Below are 17,526 nucleotides of genomic sequence, written 5' to 3' on the forward strand. Positions count from 1 at the left end.
CTCAGTCCCACTTGACTTCGCGTTCCAGGATGTCTGGTTCTAGGTGAGGGATCACACCATCGTGATTATCTGGGTCATGAAGATCTTTTCTGTGTAGTTTTTCTGTGTATTCTTGCCACCTCTTAATATCTTCTGCTTCTGTTAGGTCCATACCATTTCTGTCCTTTATCAAGCCCATCTTTGCATGAAATGTTCGCTTGGTATCTCTAATTTTCTTGAAGAGAACTCTAGTCTTTCCCATTCTATTGTTTTCCTCTATTTGCACTGATCGCTGTGGAAGGCTTTCTTATCTCTCCTTACTATTTTTTGGAACTCTGCATTCAGATGGGTGTATCTTTCCTTTTCTACTTTGCCTTTAGCTTTTGTTTCCTCAGCTGTGTGTAAGGCCTTGTCAGACAACCATTTTGCCTTTTTGCATTTCTTTTCTTGGGGATGCTCTTGATCACTGCCTCTTGTACAATGTCACAAACCTTCGTCCATAGTTCTTCAGGAACTCTGTCTATCAGATCTAATCCCTTGAATCTATTTGTCATTTCCACTGTATAATAATAAGGGATTTGATTTAGGTCATACCTGAATAGTCTAGTGGTTTTCCCTACTTTCTTCAATTTAAGTCTGAATTTGGCAATAAGGAGTTCATGATCTGAGCCACAGTCAGCTCCTGGTCTTGTTTTTGCTGATTGCATAGAGCTTCTTCACCTTTGGCTGCAAAGAATATAATCAGTCTAATTTCGGTATTTTCCATCTGATGATGTTCATGTATAGAGTTTTCTCTTGTGTTGTTGGAAGAGGATGTTTGCTATGATCAGTGCATTCTCTTGGCAAAACTCTGTTAGCCTTTGCCCTGCTTCATTTTGTACTCCAAGGCCAAAGTCGCCAGTTACTCCAGGTATCTCTTGAATTCCTACTTTTGCATTCGAGTCCCATATAATGAAGAGGACATTTTTTAGGGAGTTAGTTCTAGAAGGTCTTGTAGGTCCTCATAGAACCTTTCAACTTTAGCTTCTTCAGCATTACTGGTTGGGGCATAGACTTGGATTACTGTGATATTGACTGGCTTGCCTTGGAAACAGAGATCATTCTGTCATTTTTGAGATTGCATCCAAATACTGCATTTTGAACTCTTTTGTTGGCTATGATAGCTACTCCATTCCTTCTAAAGGATTCTTAGCCTATTTCAGTTCAGTTCAGTTCATTCACTCAGTCGTGTCAGACTCTTTGCGACCCCATGAATCACAGCACGCCAGGCCTCCCTGTCCATCACCAACTCCCAGAGTTCACCCAAACTCACATCCATCGAGTCAGTGGTGCCATCCAGCCATCTCATCCTCTATCGTCCCTTCTCCTCCTGTCCCCAATCCCTCCCAGCATCAGAGTCTTTTCCAATGAGTCAACTCTTCGCATCAGCTGGCCAAAGTATTGGAGTTTCAGCTTCAGCATCAGTCCTTCCAATGAACACCCAGGACTGATCTCCTTTAGGATGGACTGGTTAGATCTCCTTGCAGTCCAAGGGACTCTCAAGAGTCTTCTCCAACACCACAGTTCAAAAGCATCAATTCTTTGGCGCTCAGCTTTCTTCACAGTCCAACTCTCACATCCATACAGGACCACAGGAAAAACCATAGCCTTGACTAGACAGACCTTTGTTGGCAAAGTAATATCTCTGCTTTTCAATATACTATTTAGGTTGGTTATAACTTTCCTTCCAAGAAGTAAGCGTCTTTTAATTTCATGGCTGCAGTCACCATCTGCAGTGATTTGGGAGCCCAAAAAATAAAGTCTGACACTTTTTCTACTGTTTCCCCATCTATTTGCCATGAAGTGATGGGACCAGATGCCATGATCTTCGTTTTCTAAATGTTGAGCTTTAAGTCAACTTTTTCACTCTCCTCTTTCACTTTCATCAAGAGGCTTTTTAGTTCCTCTTCACTTTCTGCCATAAGGGTGGTGTCATCTGCATATCTGAGGTTATTGATATTTCTCCCAGAAATCTTGATTCCAGCTTGTGGTTCTTCCAGTCCAGCGTTTCTCATGATGTACTCTGCATATAAGTTAAATACGCGGGGTGACAATATATAGCCTTGATGTACTCCTTTTTCTATTTGGAACCAGTCTATTGTTCCATGTCCAGTTTTAACTGTTCTGGACATGTAGTTCTAACAGTTCTAATTGTTCATATAGAAACCTATATGCTTCCTGACCTGCATATAGATTTCTCAAAAGGCAGGTCAGGTGGTCTGGTATTCCCATCTCTTTCAGAATTTTCCACAGTTTATTTGATCCACACAGTCAAAGGCTTTGGCATAGTCAATAAAGCAGAAATAGACATTTTTCTGGAACTCTCTTGCTTTTTCGATGATCCAGCAGATGTTGGCAATTTGATCTCTGGTTCCTCTACCTTTTCTAAAACCAGCTTGATTTACATCTATTTGATTTTTGAAGCAGCATAATATTGTTATTAGCATCTTTTAATCTTTTCAAAAATTTATCTTCAGATATCTTTGCCCATTTTATTTATTATGTTAAAGAATATTATATATATATTTTACTCTGGTAGTCTTCCAGGCAATTTTCTACTCTTATAAAATTATTTTCTCTATCAAGCAATGGCATTCTGGATTTGATATTATACTAGATACTTGAAAAATCACTTTTTCTTTCACAAGTACTTTAAATGCTTCTTAAGTATAAGTGTGGGTAGAACTCCAGTTGAAAAATAATTATGAAACCAGTTTGCGGAGTTAGGATATTAAATGTTCCCTTGTAAGTCTTAACAGGAGGTAAACTGGGTGTTTATACAAACTTCCCACTTCTTTACCTCCATAAGCTTTTGCAGACAGGTCTGAACAGGTTGGTTTTCAAATCCTATAAGCAATCTGCCAGCACAGAACACAGCAACCATCAGGAAAGGACAAGCAGAACCCTGGCTGCTTCAAGTTGGGGAGGGTGGGGTGCAAAATGGAGAACAGGATTAGGACTAAAGGGCAGAGAGTCTGTTTCCAAACTGATTTTACAGGGCATTCCCTCGCTTCCTCTTGCTGGCTAAGCAGAACCATGAACCCATGTATTGGTATCCAGACAGGACTGCACTTGTTTGCTTTGCTTCACTTCTTCCTTCTGCCTGGAAGTCTTTTCTCGTATCTCTTTTGCCTAACACTTGTCTCTCCTAAAAATATATGGTATTTGCCTGTTAGGTTTCGCCTAGCTTATGCCCCCCCTTCTTTGAGTTCCTTCCCTTCTCTGCCCACAGGAGTGGCTCCTGCTGCTTTGTTGTATGCAACCTCTCTAGTCTTACCGCTGTTAATACGACCAGAATTGGCATCTGACCAAAGTGAGACACGCACATCCCTACTTATAGAGTTTGGAACTGGGATTCAGAAGTTTAAGTGAGTCTCCAGCGGTCCCTCTTGGACTTGGATGTTGTGGCCTTTAAGGCTGAGGATGTCTTTCTGCAGCAACCATTCTCAGAAGTAGAGAAAGCCATTCCATAAATAGAAATGAAGGTAGGTACACAGAGAAAAGCAAAGATTTTGAAATTGATGCTGATGGGCTAGATGTAGTAACTCTGTTTTATTTGGCGCCAGATTCCTGGTTCCAGTTTCTCATTAAGCTCAGCTGTACTTTCCACACTTAAGTTCCAAGAACTACCCTTGTATCCTTATATAGTAAAAACAGCCCCCCAACTTTTTTAACTTTGACAAGTCAAGTAAGATTCTGTTTCTCGCAACCAAAAGAAATTTAACAAAAACATCTCCTTCATGAAGCCCTTCTTTATTCCCCCTATTGAAAGAACAATCTTTCTATAGATGACTACCCAACTTTATTCCTTCACTCACTTAGAATATATCCTATTTATAAAAAGCACTCCTATATGCTACTTTCTATTTTTCAATTTTAGACTTACATATTGACTTCACAGGGCTTCCCTGGTAGCTCAGCTGGTAAAGAATCTGCCTGCAATGCAGGAGACATTGGTTCAATTCCTAGGTCGGGAAGATCCCCTGAAGAAGGGATAGGCTAAGGCTACCCATTCCAGTATTCTTGAGCTGCCCTGATGGCTCAGCTGGTAAAGAATCTGCCTGCAATGCAGGAGACATTGGTTCAATTCCTAGGTCGGGAAGATCCCCTGAAGAAGGGATAGGCTAAGGCTACCCATTCCAGTATTCTTGAGCTGCCCTGATGGCTCAGATGGTAAAGAATCTTCCTGCAATGTGAGAGACCTGGCTTCAATCCCTGGGTTGGGAAGATCCCCTGGAGAAGGGCATGGCCACCCACTGCAGTATTCTGGCCTGGAGAATCCCCATGAGCAGAGGGGCCTGGTGCCATGGGGTTGCAAAGAGTCAGACACGACTAAGCGACTAAGCATAGTGCAACATTGACTTCCTAATAAGGAAAAAGAGGACTTGCTTCTGTTCCTGTCCTCTCTTTTTCTTTCTTTTTTTAAATTTTAATTTTTTTGACTTGTATCAAAATGTGATATTTTCAGACTTGTCAAGCTAAGCAACTCTTAGCAACTCCTAAGCAAACTCTTTCCATTCTGTCTGCAGTATCTGTCTCCTGGAATTTATATTCAGGGAATTCTGAGGAGGCCTGAACCTCATCAGCTAATTTTTAAGGCAACTTCAAGGGTCAGACTTTTTTGTGTTTCAAAACCATAGATACCGGTTACCTGGATTACTGATCTACACAGGCCACGTAGAAGAGGTGAAGTGGTATGCCATCAGTGAGAAAAGAAACATTGATAAATAAGTCAGAGAAAATTAGTAATGATAAGATTTTCTTCCATTGTTTAAAGCATTTGACCCCATTCTTAATGATTACCTGTTTTCCCAGTTTTTTAAATTGTGGTAAGAACACACAGGGTCTTCCCAGGTGGCACTAGTGGTAAGAACCCACCTGCCAATGCAGACATGGCAACCCATTGCAGTCTTCCTGCCTGGAGAATCCCGCGGACAGAGGAGCCTGCAGGCTACAGTCCATGGGGCCACAAAGAGTCAGACACGACTGAAGTGAGTTAACACGCACGTGCACATGCAGGAACATGCAACATGAGATCTACTCTCTTGACAGATTTTCAAGTGTACAGTACACTGTTGCTAACTGTAAGCACAATGCTGTACAGCAGTTCAGTTATCTAGAACTTTTTCATCTTGAATGACTGAAACCTCCTAATTATTGAACAGCAACTGCACATATACCCCTCCTTCCAGACCCTGTCAACCACTGTTTATTCTCTGCTTGTACAAATCTGACTATTTTAGATGCCTCTTACATGTGGAATCCGGAGAAGGCAATGGCATCCCACTCCAGTACTCTTGCCTGGAAAATCCCATGGGTGGAGGAGCCTGGTAGGCTGCAGTCCATGGGGTCGCGAAGAGTCAGACACGACTGAGCAACTTGACTTCCACTTTTCACTTGCATGCATTGGAGAAGGAAATGGCAACCCACTCCAGTATTCTTGCCTGGAGAATCCCAGGGACGGGAGAGCCTGGTTGGCTGCCGTCTATGGGGTCGCACAGAGTCGGACATGACTGAAGTGACTTAGCAGCACATGCGGAATCCTGCAGCATTTGTCCTTATGTAACTAACTTATTTCACGTAGTATAATGTCTTCCAGGTTCATCCATGTTGTCACAAATGGCAGGATATCCTTATTTTTTAAGGCCGAATAATATTTCATCAGATATATTTGCCACATTTTCTTTATCCATTCATCTGTCAACAGACACTTGGGTTGTTTCCACATTTTGGCCCTTGTGAATAATCCTACGATTTGTCCTGTGTGTCCTCCCGCTTCATTTTCCTCTCATCCTACTTTGGTTGTGTCATAATTTTGGTTAAATCACTGTTCAATATTTACCTTTGAATATATATGCAAATATCCTAACAGCTGAACCATATGCTATGATGTGATTGCTTTCTGTTTTATTTCACTGAGATTGATCATTGTCTTTTTTAATTTTTTTCTTAGTTTTCTATGTGAAAGTGAAAAGTGAAAGTCACTCAGTTTTGCCCGGCTCTGTGACCCCATGGACTGTACCGTCCATGGAATTCTCCAGGCAAGAATACTGGAGTGGGTAGCCTTTCCCTTCTCCAAGGGATCTTCCCAACCTAGGGGTTGAACCCAGGTTTCCCACATTGCAGGCGGATTCTTTACCAGCTAAGCCACAAGGGAAGCCAAGTTTTCTATGTACTTGTTATTCATTCAGCCACAAATTTTCACTGACAGAATTTTAAAACTCTTCTAAATATTGCAAACACATCAGCTGCTCCGTAGGTTCATTTTACTTTCTTGGAGATGTCCCAATGAAGCCTCTTCCTTCCCTCTTCCAGCATGGACCAGTTGCCATCTGCACAGTTATTATCCTGAAGCTTTCTCTCACCACTCTCCTCTATGCAGTTCTTCTGTCTCCTGGGTCTCAATTTCTTCCTTCTTGGTTTTACCTCTGATGGCTTAGAGACTATTCTCTCTAACCAGTGGTCTAAAACTTCATGGGGATTTGCCTGAATGTGAGTCTTTTTCCATTCATTGTGCAGGATGAGTCTTTTTAATCTACTAAACCATGACCTTGGTATTGGCAATTTTTCTTATTATTTCTTTGATAGTGTCTTCTTTTTTCCTTTTTCTTTGTTCTGTAGAACTCCTAGTAATTAAAGTTTGAACTTTGTGAGGTAGACGTCTAGTTGTTTTTTTTTTTATTTTCCACCTCTTTCTCTTGTAAATGTTACCTTCTAAGAAACCTCCTCATCTTTATCCTCCAAGATTTCTACTGAATTTTGGAAACTTTTTTCTCCTCATCTTTTTTGAACTTCCATGAACTTTTTTATTTGTTTAGTGTTCCTTTCACGGCATCACGATCTTATTTCATAGATTAATCTTTTCTCTTACATCTCAAAGCTTATCAGTTATAGTTGAGTTATTGTCTATGTTATTGTTCAGTTGCTCAGCCATGTCTGACTCTTTATGACCCAATGGACTGCAGCATGCCAGGCTTCCCTGTCCTTCACTATCTCCCCGAGTGTGCTCAAACTCATGTCTCTTGAGTTGGTGATGTCATCCAACCATCTTATCTTCTGTCTCCTTCCTCTCCTCCTGCTTTCAATTTCCCAGCATCAGCGTCTATACCAATGAGTTGATCTTCACATCAGGTGGCCAAAGTATTGGAGCTCCAGCTTCAGCATCAATCCTTCCAATGAATTTTCAGGGTTGATTTCCTTTAGGACTGACTAGTTTAATCTTGCTGTCCAAGGGACTCTCAAAATGGCTCAGCAGGGAAAGAATCTGCCTGCAATGCAAGAGACACAGGTTTGATCCCTGGGTCAGGAAGATCTGAAGGAGGTCACGACAGCGCTCCAGTTTTCTTGCCTGAAATCCCATGGATAGAGGAGCTTGGCAGGTTGCAGACCAAAGAGTCCGACATATCATGTACAGGTGTGAAGTATAAATGTGAAAGCTTTTGTATATAATTCATAATGGAGATTTCCCTCAAATATCATGTGATTCTGATGATTCAGTTTTTATACGTTTCAGTTCAGTTCAGTCAGTCAGTCTGGTCTGACTCTTTGCGACCCCATGGACTGCAGCACGTCAGGCTTCTCTGTCCATCACCAACTCCCAGAGCTTCTCATGTCCATTGAGTCAGTGCTGCCATCCAATCATCTCATCCTCTGTTATCCCCTTCCCCTCCTGCCTTCAATCTTGCCCAGCATCAGAATCTTTTCTAACGAGTCTGGTCTTCCCATCAGGTGGCCAAAGTATTGGAGTTTCAGCTTCAGCATCTGTCCTTCCAATGAATATTCAGGACTGATTTCCTTTAGGATGGACTGATTGGACCTCCTTGCAGTCCAAGGGACTCTCAAGAGTTTTCTCCAACACCACAGTTCAAAAGCATCAATTTTTCAGTGCTCAAATCTCTTTATAGTCCAACTCTCACATCCATACATGACTACTGGAAAAACGATAAGCTTTGCCTAGACAGACCTTTGTTGGCAAAGTAATGTCTCTGCTTTTAATATGCTTTCTAGGTTGGTCGTAACTTTTCTTCCAAGAAGCAAACGTCTTTTAATTTCATGGCTGCAGTTACCATCTGCGGTGATTTTAATACCCCCCAAATAAAGTCTGTCATTGTTTCCATTGTTTCCCCATCTATTTGCCATGAAGTGAAGGAACCAGATGACATGATATTTGTTTTCTGAATGTTGAGTTTTAAGCCAGCTTTTTCACTGACCTCTTTGACTTTCATCAAGAGCTTCTCTAGTTCTTCTCTGCTTTCTGCCATAAAGGTGGCGTCATCTGTGTATCTAAGGTTGTTGATATTTCTCCCAGCAATCTTGATTCCAGCTTGTGCTTCATCCAGCATGGCATTTCTCATGATGTACTCTGCATATAAGTTAAATAAGCAGGGTGACAATATACAGCCTTGATGTACTCCTTTCCCAATTTGGAACCAGTCTGTTGTTACATGTCCAGTTCTAACTGTTGCTTCCTGACTTGCATACAGATTTCTCAGGAGGCAGGTCAGGTGGTCTGGCATTCCCATCTCTTTCAGAATTTCCCAGAGTTTATTGCGATTCACACAGTCAAAGGCTTTGGCGTAGTCAATAAAGCAGAAATAGATGTTTTTCTGGAACTCTTGCTTTTTCAATGCTCCAGCGGATGTTGGCAATTTGATCTATGGTTCCTCTGCCTTTTCTAAAACCAGCTTGAACATCTGGAAGTTCACTTTTCATGTATTGCTGAAGCCTGGCTTGGAGAATTTTGAGCAGTACTTTGCTAGTGTGTGAGATGAGTGCAATTGTGCAGTAGTTTGAATATTCTTTGGCATTGCCTTTCTTTGGGATTGGAACGAAAACTGACCTTTTCCAGTCCTGTGGCCACTGCTGAGTTTTCCAGATTTTCTGGCATATTGAGTGCAGCACTTTCACAGCATCATCCTTTAGCATTTGAAATGGCTCAACTGGAATTCCATCACCTCCACTAGCTTTTTCCATAGTGGTGCTTCCTAAGGCCCACTTGACTTTGCATTCCAGGATGTCTGGTTCTAGGTGAGTGATCACAACACCATCGTGGCTATCTGGATCATGAAGATCTTTTTTGTATAGTTCTGTGTATTCTTGCCACCTTTTCTTAATATCTTCAGCTTCTGTTAGGTCCATACCAGTTCTGTTCTTTACTGTACCCATCTTTGCATGAAACGTTTTCTTAGTATCTCTAATTTTCTTGAAGAGATTTCTAGTCTTTCCCATTCTATTGTTTTCCTCTATTTCTTTATATTGATCACTGAGGAAGGCTTTCTTATCTCTCCTTGCTATTCTTTGGAACTCTGCATTCAAATGGATATATCTTTTCTTTTTTCCTTTGCCTTTAGCTTCTCTTCTTTTCTCAGCTATTTGTAAGGCCTCATCAGACAACCATTTTGCCTTTTTGTATTTCTTTTTCTTGGGGATGCTCTTGATCACTGCCTCTTGTACAATGTCACAAACCTCCATCCATATTTCTTCAGGCACTCTGTCTATCAGATCTAATCCTTTGAATCTATTTGTCATTTCCACTGTATAATCATAAGGAATTTGATTTAGGTCATACCTGAATGGTCTAGTGGTTTTCCCTACTTTCGGCAATCCAAGTCTGAATTTGGCAATAAGAAGTTCATGATTTGAGCCACAGGCAGCTCCTGGTCTTGTTTTTGCTGACTGTATAGAGCTTCTCCATCTTTGGCTGCAAGGAATATAATCAATCTGATTTCACTGTTGACCATCTGGTGATGTCCATGTATAGAGTCTTCTCTTGTGTTGTTCAAAGAGGGTGTTTGCTATGACCAGTGCTTTCTCGGCAAAACTCTGTTAGCCTTTGCCCTTTGTACTCCAAGGCCAAATTTGTCAGTTACTCCAGTATCTCTTGAATTCCTACCATTGCATTCCAGTCCTCTATAATGAAGAGACATCTTTTTTGGGTCTTACTTCTAGAAAGTCTTGTAATTTATCATAGAACCTTTCAACTTCAGTTCTTCAGCATTATTGGTTGGGGCATAGATTTGGATTACTGTGATATTGACTGGCTTGCCTTGGAAACAAACAGAGATCATTTTGTCATGTTTGAGATTGCATCCAGGTACTGCATTTTTGGACTCTTTTGTTGACTGTGATGGCTACTCCATTTCTTCTAAAGGATTCTTGTTCACACTTGTAGATGTAATGTTCATGTGAGTTAAATTCACCGATTCCAGTACATTTTAGGTTACTGGTTCCTAAAATGTCAGTGTTCACTCTTGCCATCTCCTGTTTGACCACTTCCAATTTGCCTTGATTCATGGACCTGACATTCCAGGTTCCTATGCAATATTGCTCTTTACAGCATCGGACTTTACTTCCATCACCAGTCACATCCGCAACTAGGTGTTGTTTTCACTTTGACTCTGTCTTTTAATTCTTTCAGGAGTTATTTCTCCACTGAATATCCTGTAGCATACAGGGCACCTACTGACCTGGGGAGTCCATGTTTCAGTGTCCTATCTTTTTGCCTTTTCATGATGTTCATGGGGTTCTCAAGGCAAGAATACTGAAGTGGTTTGCCATTCCCTTCTCCAGTGGACCATGTTTTGTCAAAACTCTTCACCATGACCCTTCCACTTGAGTGGCCCTACAAGGTATGGCTCATAGTTTCATTGAGTTAGATTAGGCTGTGGTCCATGTGATCAGTTTGGTTAGTTTTCCGTGATTGTGGTATTCATTCTATCTGCCCTCTGATGGATAAGGATAAGAGGCTTATGGAAGCTTCGTGATGGGAGAGACTGACTGAGGGAGAAACTGCGTGTTGTTCTGCTGTATAAATGTTTAAACATTTAGGAGCAAGTTACTGTGAAGCTGATTAATGATTAGGAGGTCTGTATGAAGGGAAGGGCTTGCTTACTAGTGGGACTCCACTTACAGCAATGAAGCAGAAAGTTGGCTCTATTTTGAGAGCCTACTTCAAATTTTCTCTTGGGCTGCTCAGTTTTTCCAGGGAGAATCTTCTAATTTCCTGCTTGGGATATAAACATGATTGTCAGTATTCTGGGAGTCTAGCAAGCTTTCCCTGAAAACTGCTGTTTTTGTTTCAGAGCCTTATCTTGCCTACAGTTATACCTGGAGTTCCGCATTTGTAGTCTTCTGGTGCTTCTCACCAGAGTTTGTGTGTCTGATCTTCTGCTGCTGTTGGGGATGAGGGAATGCAGGCTTTGGAAGCAAATCTAGGGGTCTAACTGTTTCTCGTGCAAGCCTTCAACCAGTTCTGTTTGCAGTCTGCCACACCCAGGCTTACTTCTTATTTGTTACCTTTTTATTATTGAGCTGTAAGTGTTCTTTGTATATTCTAGATATGAGTCCTTTATCAGATATATAATTTGCAAAGTATTTTCTCCCATTCCGTGGGTTGTTTTTTTCATTTTCTTGATGACGTTCTTTCGGCACAAATATTTTAACTTTGATGAAGTCCAACTGGTTATGTTTTTCTTTTTCTTATTGAGCTTTTAGTGTCATGAATAAGAATCTATTGCCAAACCCGAGGTCACAAAGATTTACACTTAACATGTAAGCTTTCTTCTAAGACTTTTGTAGTTTTGGCTCTTATATTTATGTCTTTGATCCATTTTATGTAAATATTCTATATACTATGAGGTAGAGGTCAAAGTTCATTTTTTTTTGCATACGGCTACATAGGTGTGTCTGTACCATTTGTTGAAAAACAACATCATTCTTTTCTCATTGAATTATTGTGATATCCTAATTGGTAATCTGTTGACCCAGATAAATGAGTTTATTCCTGAACTCTTAATTCTATTCTATCGACCTTTCCATCTATTCTGATGCTATTGCTACACTGTTTTGATCATTGTTGCCGTGTAGTAAGTTTTGAAATCGAGAATTGTAGATCCTCCAATTTTTTCCTTTATTATTTTGGCTATTTTAAGTTCCTCGAATTTCATATGAATTTCATCAACTTCTGCAGAGAACCCAGGTGGAATTCTTTCAGATTGCATTGAACTTGTAGATCAATTTAAGGAGTTTCTCAGCTCTTTCTTCTGTTTCCTCCATGAAATATTTCTTGTCTAGAGTGAAATTTTGTCTTCTTTCTTGAAATATCTTAGAATGAGAGTAAAGACTTTATATGGAGTAGAAAATTGTAGAAACAGAGAAATCTATGGGTTTTTTAAATCTCATATTTTAAATTAAAGATTTGTTATTATAAGATATTTTTCTAGAACCTTCAAATTTTCTTAGGGGCCAGAATATGGAGCACAGAATGTGAAACAGGAAAAAGACCATATTTAATATATGAAAATCCTCTACTCTGGGGGGAAATAAAAGCCCTATAGAAGGAAGAAAATATATATATATATATATATATATATATATATAAAATTTTTAATTGAGTTTTTACTGTGAAGATGATAGGCAGTAAATATTATTATTCACCTGTAACTATTGTTAATACTAATATTAATAACAATAACATCATTATCTAAATAACTTTTTATGGGTTGCAAACTAAGTTTATGTACATTATATCTCTTCTGTATCTATTTTAAATCATTTTGCCATCACCACAAATAGGCCCTTTTGTGTCTACATTACTAAATTTCTGTAAAAGTGCATTTTGGAGTTGTTACCTTCTGCCTGACCTATAATATTTCAGCATATGGAACAAGAATTATTTACCTACTTTGTACTATGGGCCCTTTGACATTGTGACAGGCTTCTAAATCAGGAAAATATACTTAAAAACATACAGTAGGATAAATAGGATTACAAAGGAAACAAGCTATACTAAAATGTTGCTATTAGAACATTTAAAACCACATTTGCGGTATGTGTGTGTGCTAAGTCGCTCAATCATGTCTGACTTTTTGCAGCCCTACGGACTGTAGCCCACCAGGCTCCTCTGTCCATAGAACTTTCCAGGCAAGAATATTGGAGTGGATTGCCATGCCCTCCTCCAGGGGATCATCCCAACCCAGGGATCTAACCCCCTTTTCTTGTGTTTCCTACTTGGGAGGAGGATTCTTTACCACTAGCACCACCTGGGGAGAGTAATGTATGTATCTTTAAATAAATATTTTAAGTAATAAGAACTTACGACAGGTCTAATAACTTCTGTGGTTTTAAGGTAGAAAAGAAAACAGTATTTTAAGATACCTTCAAAAAGTTAGTACAATATAAGAATAATTATGATTTCTAATGGTGAAAAAGAGATAGATTTTGTACCTACTTTCAAAATTGAAGAAAATGCTAAATTTCAGTTAGAAGTTATTGAAAATAGTAATAGAACTTTTTCCCCATTCAAGTTCATGGACCCCTGAACTACATCCATAGACTCTTGAAGAAGAAAGAGATATAGGCAGTGAAATCTATTTTGTTACAAATAAAATTCAAGAAAACTACACTCATCACTACATTTCTCTGTGTGTGTCTATGTTTTCATTGAACTTTGATATTTAGTTCACCCTCACAAGGTGAGAGTGATCAGCCGTAGGGAATACTCAGGCTGCTCTGCTTGCTCTCTGTGAAAATGAGATTCTGGCAAAGACATATTAAGATCCAGTATGATGGACGGTTTCCCTGGTGGCCTCCCTGGTGGCTCAGACAGTAAAGAGTCTGCCTACAATGCAGGAGACCCGGGTTCGATCCCTGGGTCAGGAAGATCCCCTGGAGAAGGCAATGGCACCCCACTCCAGTGCTTTTGCCTGGAAAATCCCATGGACGGAGGAGCCTGGTGGGCTACCGTCCATGGGGTCGCAAAGAGTCGGACACGACTGAGCGACTTCATTTCACTTCATGATGGATGGTTTTCTCAACAAATGTGTTATGTCATTTTTGTGTCACCCAGTTAAAAATTCAATGTCAGCAAGTTAAAAGAGACGACTGCAAACCCAGAAACCTATGCCCAAACAGATCTCACATTACTGGTTGAAACACTCTTTTCAAATCTGCCAATTTCTTACCTCTTCCCTTTTCTAATGCAAACAACTTCTGCACTAAATAAATATTCATTCATTAACTAGTATAACACTCTGTGTTGCCTGAGGACCTCATAGTCCAAATTCAAGTTTAGGGTCAAGGTGGCTCCGGGGAAGGTAAAAAGAAATGGAATGACAGGAAGGAACTAGTACACCATAATCAAAAATTCAAATCTTTTCCCAGTAGCCTTTTTGAGCAATACTCAAAAGACAAAAAATGCTGAAATTTAGAATAGATCAATGTTTCCAGACAAAACCTTAGTTCAAATTGGAATATACATTCAAGCAAGGTGGTTAACGGTAGAAACGTAATTTTGTTGTATTAAGACCCACTGAATTACACGTGCTGTAGAGAACATTATGAAGGCCCTCTCTGTAGGGTCAAGATTAGAAGCTGCTTGTGATGTTAAGAGATAAGTAAAATTTTGTTTTGTTTTGCTCCTGCCGCCCTTCCTTCCACCATGTTTTAAAAAGTGAATTAATCAATAAAGTACTTTTGAGAATGTGACCTGACGGGAGCATTGGGTGGGATTTCCTGGCTAAACATATCAACCTCTTTAGTTTGTCCTTTGACCTTTATAGTTTAATTCCTTTGGATCCTGAATCATTTTTAAAAATGTTACCATTTTCCAGATCTTTAAGTGTCTCTGAGAAGCATGAGACTGAACACCCCTCATTAGTTATCACATAACTATTAGAGGATTAATTGACAGATAACTGACAGCTGGGTTCTAGGACCCTGAGATAGCAGAGAAGTGTCTGAGAGGAAGGATACAGTGTGAATTCAGATGACCTGGGCCAAATTCTTCCCCTACTTTCTGAGCGTCAGTTTCCAAATCTTTGAAAAGGTTTTGATTATAAAGTTTGCCTTCATATGTTGTAAGAATAGTTTGTAAAATTGCACTGTAATTAATAACTACTACCTTGTTCTTTTTTTTCCAGTGGCCATGTATGGATGTGAGAGTTAGACTGTGAAGAAAGCTGAGTGCTGAAGAATTGATGCTTTTGAACTGTGGTGTTGGAGAAGACTCTTGAGAGTCTCTTGGACTGCAAGGAGATCCAACCAGTCCATCCTAAAGGAGGTCAGTCCTGGGTGTTCATTGGAAAGACTGATGCTAAAGCTGAAGCTCCAATACTTTGGCCATCTCATGGGAAGAGTTGACTCATTGGAAAAGACCCTGATGCTGGGAGGGATTGGGGGCAGGAGAAGAAGGGGACGACAGAGGATGAGATGGCTGGATGGCATCACCAACTCGATGCATGTGAGTTTGGGTAAACTCCGGGAGTTGGTGATGGACAGGGGGCCTGGCGTGCTGTGATTCATGGGGTCGCAAAGAGTCGGACACGACTGAGCGACTGAACTGAAGTGAACTGAACCTTGTTCTTTAGTGCTTTGTATGAGTCAAAGAGTCAGGAAGGCAAATAACAGATAAGTGAAAAAGAATATTAATTTTTGATGATTTTGCCCAAGCTGGGTCAGCAGGGCCCATGTGGGGTCTCAAAAGTGCGAGAGAAATTTTTTAAAGAGTGCAGGAGAGGTTTAAAATGCGGTTTTTATAAGCAGTTTATACCCAGAGTGTGTCTTTAATTTTCTATCCATCTAACCAACCCCTCTGGAGAAGGCAATAGCACTCCACTCCAGTACTCTTGCCTGGAAAATCCCACGGGCAGAGGAGCCCGGTAGGCTGCAGTCCATGGGGTCGCGAAGAGTTGGACATGACTGAGCGACTTCCCTTTCACTTTTCACTTTCATGCATTGGAGAAGGAAATGGCAACCCACTCCAGTGTTCTTGCCTGGAGAATCCCAGGGACGGGGGAGCCTGGTGGGCTGCCGTCTATGGGGTCACACAGAGTTGGACACGACTGAAGTGAGTTAGCAGTAGCAGCAACCAACCTTCAGCAAATAATTACCAAGCTCCTATCCAATGCCAGGTGTGGAAAGAGTAGAGACTCAGGAAAAATCTGTCATACCCCTACCAGCTTGGGCTAGTTGTAGGAGTCCCAGAGTTATGGATCTTATTATCCTTATCCATTGCGTTTCCTTCCATTCAGCACTTTGAAACCACTGTTGCCCGAAATGTTCCGGCCCCAATGGAATTAGGCCTTCTCTGTCAGAAAACCTAAGGTTTCCTGAAGCCAAGCAGGAGGTACTTTTTGTGAAAGAACCTAGAAAATTATCTGAAAAATTATAAATCCTTAACACATGCATGGGAGTGTTTATTAGTTATTTATTTGGTGGTAGTGGTGTGGAAAGTAGCTTGAGTGTCTGACATATGGAAGGATACATGGTTAAGTGGTAGCAGGCATCCAGACTGAGAAATCATTAAAAACAAGCAACTGGTCATTTTTAGTTAAGGTGCCTACACAGAGGTTACAGTAAAATTATCAATTAAATTTATTTTAATTGCAGGAAAAATATGCAGAGGATACCACACATTGATCGTAGGTAGCTTTGCAAAACCGAGTGTGTGAGTGCAATGCGTTAGTTTGCAGGTCACTGTTTTAGTGTTTTCTTCATTGTCTGTCCTTTCACTTCACATTACCTTCACCTAGTCACATATTTCACTGGAGAAGGTAAGACACAAAATATTAATAAAGCGACATAATCAGTGGAATTTTTTGTGCCTGCCTTTTGCATAATCAGAAATACTACAAAGAAAACTGTAATAGGAATCAGGCAACTTCTGTGAGCTTGAGCAAGACACTTAATTCCTCGGAATATCTGTCAAAATGGTGTAACTTGCTTCCTGACCTCATGAGGTGGTTGTGAAAATCAAATAAAAGTATTCACAAGGAGGTTCTTTTTTTTTTTTTAATCAAAAACGTACAAGTGTTACCTTATTATTCTGTATCGTCTGTGCTTCTCAGTCTAATATTTTGTTCACTGTATAGCCTCACCATGGTACCCCTTCTATTAATAAAAGCTGCCCATGGAGTAGAGTAGATCTCCTTTTATTGATCGGTGTATAACTGTCCAGCAGAAATGGAGCACCACGTGTGCTGGAGCCACCACGGTCATGCCCAGGATGGAGTGGTGCCACCTTGTTATAAAGAGCATGCTGTTCACAGGTTACCTGAGGCTCCAGCCCTGTCTCCTGTCTGCAGGATGATTTACAGTGCCTGCTGAATGGGAGATTATAGTGCTGCAATCAGAGAACAGAGCTCCTGCTGTGGCCAGCACAGCAGGTAGGAATCGAAAGTGGTCGACACACAGTTTGGGAAAAAGAAAGTAGGGACAGAATGAAAGTTTGAAAGATGGGACCTGGGGACTCAAGCCCTCTTGGGCCAAGAGCCCTGTTCCTCGGAGCCACATCACTGTTGCTTAGTGTCTTGGCTATCAGAAAGGACCTGTTTTGTTGTGATGAAGTCAGCCTGCTGTGTCCTAGGTCATGTCTTCTATTTTATTGATTACTTTAAGCTATCTTCGTTATTTTCTTGTACGAGGGCTCTCACCTCGCTGGAGGTCATCGACCCGCATATGCCTTGGGAAAACACCTTAGTGTGTGCACAAACAGCGTCCTGGACTTACGCT

At 40.6% G+C, this 17,526-nt stretch overlaps 1 long non-coding RNA gene across 1 annotated transcript in view; it reads left to right on the forward strand.

The window, feature by feature from the left end:
• LOC121819384 (uncharacterized) overlaps positions 1 to 17,526 on the forward strand; it is a 65,031-nt gene that overhangs the window by 27,501 nt on the left and 20,004 nt on the right. Inside the window, exon 2 of the long non-coding RNA XR_006059590.2 lies at positions 14,937 to 15,076. This is a non-coding gene — a long non-coding RNA (uncharacterized LOC121819384). The remainder of the gene's footprint in view (positions 1 to 14,936; positions 15,077 to 17,526) is intronic.

Source organism: Ovis aries, chromosome 4 (assembly GCF_016772045.2).
Source record: "Ovis aries strain OAR_USU_Benz2616 breed Rambouillet chromosome 4, ARS-UI_Ramb_v3.0, whole genome shotgun sequence".
NCBI classification, from domain to species: Eukaryota; Metazoa; Chordata; class Mammalia; order Artiodactyla; family Bovidae; genus Ovis; species Ovis aries.